At 39.5% G+C, this 4,891-nt stretch overlaps 1 pseudogene; it reads right to left on the bottom strand.

Annotated features, from left to right (window-relative positions):
• Positions 1-2,189: 2,189 nt before the first annotated feature.
• On the bottom strand, positions 2,190-4,099 carry LOC148540601 (zinc finger MYM-type protein 1-like; annotated as a pseudogene).
• Positions 4,100-4,891: the final 792 nt, after the last annotated feature.

Raw genomic sequence — 4,891 nt, 5'->3', positions numbered from 1 at the left:
ACTCCCATAAAAACGTATGCACTCCCATAAAACTACGTTCGCATAATTAGGCACGCCTGCGTTCGGATCTCCACTCCCCTGTTTTCAAGCACCTTCCCCTGTTACCACCCACAAACGCCTCAATCTGTCAGTCAAACAACCGACCTGGATGTGTTCAAGGAGAGAGAAATTTCTGATCGTAGCGGCTAGTTTGCGCACGCGCTTTGCGAACTTTATTCATGCGCAGTATAGCAAACATCGGTGGCGTACGACCGTGCGGCCGCTTTGACTGACTCTGAATGAGGTCCACAATGTGAGTGAATTTGGATACAATGATATTTAGAGGTGTAACATTTGACCTTATCTCTGCCTACTTCTATTCACCTCAGTATCAGCGTGTCCGTGTTATACAGAATATGCTAATTATTTGTATGTCAAAAGGCCGGCATTATAAAAAAATAAATAATTATAGCAAAGTTCGACACTTAATACTGGAGCTTGATTGCAGACTGCATGATCAAACTAGAGCTACAGTAGGTAATATATATTTTTTATATCTAAAGAGAATAACAATATAAGTACATTTGGATACAATGTTGCTCAGAGTATGGCAATTAACCTTATCACTGCCTAGCTTTCATTCATGTATTACCAGCGTGCCCACATCATAACAAACACGCTGGTTATCAGTATGTCAAATGAGCAGTGTGAGAACCAAGTTCCCGTGTCACAGCCAATGAGGGATCAGTTCAGTAGCCATGGAGACCGTGACTAACATCATGATTGCCGAGTAAATAGTAAGATGACAGAGCATTAGAATCCTTGATTATGTACCCATATAATGAATTAATAAAGCCTATTCAAGATATAAAAGTAAGTTAAAATACTGGTATGGGTATGAAATATCTTTAGCCACCTCCTAGTCACCACCCAGGAATGCCCAGCACTTTTCCCAGACATGTTTGATAATGTGTGTATTGCAGAGGCGTCACTAGGGTTGGTGTCACCCGGTGTGGTAGCTCATGGTGTCACCCCCCCCCCATCCTTAGTACTGTTTTTGTACTATCACTAATTGCAATGGCAATAGTAATAAAATAAACAGCTAACAAAACTAACGTTATATCTTTAAAATACAATATCACAGGTAAAACATTATAACATTTACATAAGTGTTATGCAAACTAAACTCAATGCCTAAATTATTTGACTCAACAGTTTCATGACTTACTGGACACAAACTTAGACTGTAAAACGGTTTTGCATTGCAATGAGGTTTTTCATGTGTTAGCCAAGATTCGGAAGGGCAACATAGGGATGAAGACATTAAGAGAAACTCTCATGAACAGCACGCCAAACCATATTAAATTTATTATATTCAGCAAAGTATATCACACAAAGTATTAATTTGCACACCTCGATAATTTAATTTGAAGTAATACCATAAAAAACATAAACAGTAACAAATACAAAAGCATTTTAGCACTTAATGAACATCTCCACAAAAAAAATCAAAACTTTCCTTTTCTGGTCTTCACAGCTGCAAACTTTTGAATCACTTCATCAAAGTCAATGCCTTTTGCCATCTCACTTTCAACTGATAGAATTGCAAGGTCTGAAAGCCTTGGCTGTCCCATGGTAGATCGCAAATAGTTCTTTATAAGTTTCAGCTTTGAAAAGCTCCTCTCACATGAAGCCACAGACACACAGATCGTCAAAAATAATTTTAGACTTTGTGAAAGGTTTGGTAGAGATTCTACAAAGTCCCATTCTGCTATGAATTTCAAAATATCTAATACTACCCAATCTTTGGCTTTTTCCAGATCAATCTTTGCTGCTTTCAGGTGCCTTCTTAGCCTTGGTATTTCTATTAAAAGAGCACTTTCAGATAATTCATCATAGAAAGTGGTCAATTTTGGAATGGACACCTTTAACTGTTCATCAGTGGCAGATATAAGACTCTTCGCTTGAACAGCTTCAAACATGGCTGCTATTTTCTGGATGGCTCTTGATCTGATCTGAAGCTCAGAATGAAAGCGATCAATGCACTCAAGCATAGCCCTCCTATTTTCTTCTTGAAGAGAGAGTCCAGCATCACATGCTTGTTCCCCTGCCAACCTCTTCTTGACCCTGGCTCTTCTCTGTACTGCAATTCCATATTCTTCTGACTTTGAAAGTGCCTGTTCAATTGCATGCTCCACTAGTTGACTGCGTTAATCATGTAAAAAATGTTTAAGCGCCTTTAACTTTGTCACCACCTTGTCAAGAGTTAAGCCCTTTGTCTGCAGGTACTGCTGTGTTAGATTAACTTCCTGAAGTACATTACACCAGAAGTATAGGTAGCACAGAAAAGTGAAATCACAGACAGCAGGCAAAAGAGTTTGTGCTGCTCCCCTTGTATCCAAATTTTCATGTAGATCACAAAGAGCTTCGATCGCCTCCACAAACTTATCAAACTTCTCCTTAACTGGTGTAACAGCAGCATGATGAGCACTCCAGCGTGTTGTTGACAGCCTTTTCACTGAGACTCCAGTATGTTCCATTAACACATCCCATCGATGGGTGGAAGCAGCAAAGAAAGAAAACATTCTTTCAAGAGTCCCAAAAAATATCACGCATGATGCATTTTCAGCAAAAGAGTGCTGACCACACAAATTAAGTGAATGGTCCACACATCCACTAAAAATAGCCTTCCTGTTCTTTTTTTTAAGAATGGCTTGCACACCTCCATGGATTCCAGCCATAGTGGCAGCATTATCATAGCCTTGAGAGCGGCACATCATTATGTCCAGTCCATCATTTTCCAGTGTTTTAAGAATGTCAGAACTGAGGTCAGCAGCGTTTTCCCCTTTAAAGGAAAAAATCCAAGAAATACCTCTTTTACTTCAACTTTCATATTGTTGATTTTTACATATCTGATCACTTCGGACATCTGGTCAGTATGTGATATGTCAGGTGTGCTGTCAAACATGATCCCAAAACAGTTTGCAGACTTTATGTCAATGACAAGCTTCTCCTTCACATGGTTTGCCAAGGCACTTATAAACTCATTCTGAGTGTTTGGTGCTAGATAAGAGACTGACACTTTAAGTTTACATGTGCTCTGTTTTAATCTCATAAGGTGCTCTTTCAGCACTGGATCATATTTTGACAGCATCTCAACCATCTCAAGAAAGTTCCCTTTATTTAATGAAGTTTCATCTTCCTTGTGGCCACGGAATACTAGATTCTGCTTGGCAAGAAACAATGTTATAACAAGCAATCTGTACAAGATGTCCCTCCACTTTTTCTTCTCCATTTCCATTAAAGAAATACTTTTGGCATCAATGGTTTTGTGCAGCCTGAGTCCTGCTGCTAATGTTTTCCACTTTTCAAGGCAACATAGGTGCTCTTCGGATGTCTCATGGTTATATACTTTAGAGTTCAGTTTCCACCACATATGAAACCCAGTCACAAATTTGGATGTCATACTTGTAGTACTAACTGCAAACAGTCGGCAGCAAAAACAGTATAATTTGTTGCTGACAACTGAGTAAATCATCCAAGACCGTAGAATTTTCTCGCCATTTGGCATCATCTTGTAAAACCACTCTATTGAAAGCTGACGTACACCACCCTTTGCTTTTCCATCTGAATCTTGCCTTGACACTGCACTGAAAGGACCATCTTTGTTCTGGAAATAAGTACTTCCCTTTTTGATGATTTCAACCCGAAAGTGATCTGGAACTGGTATTTCCCAGAAAGAAACATCCTGGAAAATTTGCAAATCTTTCTCCATAACATCACTCATTTCCGTTGCAGTATCAAGGCTAGAGTCACTTTCAGCACTTTCTTCTGCTTGACATTCTTCCATTTCCACTCCTTGTTTTTCTGCTGTAAATTCTGCAATTTCCACTTCTTGCTCTTCTGTAGAATGCATGCAATCATCAGAAGAATTAGTATTATCAATTGGAGACTGACACGGAGGAGCTGTGTCTTTTGATGAACCCTGGCCATCATCCTGTCTTTTGACAAATTGAAGCATGGATCCAGCTTGCGTTTTCAGTGCTTTTTTTCTTGTTTCTTTTGCCTTCCTTTGCTGGCATCCACTTGGCCTCTTTGCTTTATGTACACCATGCAGCATGATTGAATATCACTGCACAATGTAAAAATGCATAATAGAATTTTTTTGCAAAATTAAATAAAAATATGTAAATCTATTGTAAATAGTACAGGCAAAGGAAGGAAAACCTTGGACCATGTGATTCTGCTGTTACCCTGCCAGGTTAATTACAAGTGCAGAACACTGCATGGGGAAGTTAATTTAAATATACCCTGTTAGTCAATGAGAAAAGGTGTGTATTTTACCCCTAATAATTCAATATTGAAATCAATGCAGGGTTCAAAAACATGCAAAATTTAGAAAAGGCAAACAAAACATTTTGAAAAACAAAAATAAAGTAATGTTAATATATGTATACAGATGTGTCCTCATACGCCAGGTCGCTTAAGAATCTTCTAGCATCGGGCATCTTCTTTGCTTGTTTCTAGCTAAAAATGCATCCTAGTTGCAACGTAATGTGACTAGGATGTAAAAGGAGGATTAATTTGATGCATGACACTCAGGGTAACTAGGGTAGTGTGACCAGTGCCATGGCACAGGGCACCGCAGGGCAGGGGGCGCTGTTTGGGCCTGTCAATTTTCCTGTTTATTATCATTCTCACTTGTAGCTTCCTCTTCTTTTATCCCCAGCAGCTCCTGGCCTCCACTATCTCTTCCCTGGCCCCAGCATCTCCTGGCCTCCCCTATCTCTTCCCTGGCCTTTCCCCATGAGGCCATGGCCTTTTTTCAGGTGCACTATTTTATGTACCCATTTAAAAAATGGGGGGGCACCAATGCTCTCTTATGACACTTGTATATCTGTGTGCAACTGAA

Source organism: Taudactylus pleione, unplaced genomic scaffold, assembly GCF_031769625.1.
Source record: "Taudactylus pleione unplaced genomic scaffold, aTauple2 ptg000018l, whole genome shotgun sequence".
Classification (NCBI taxonomy): domain Eukaryota; kingdom Metazoa; phylum Chordata; class Amphibia; order Anura; family Myobatrachidae; genus Taudactylus; species Taudactylus pleione.
This window is presented reverse-complemented; position numbering and strand designations above follow the sequence as displayed.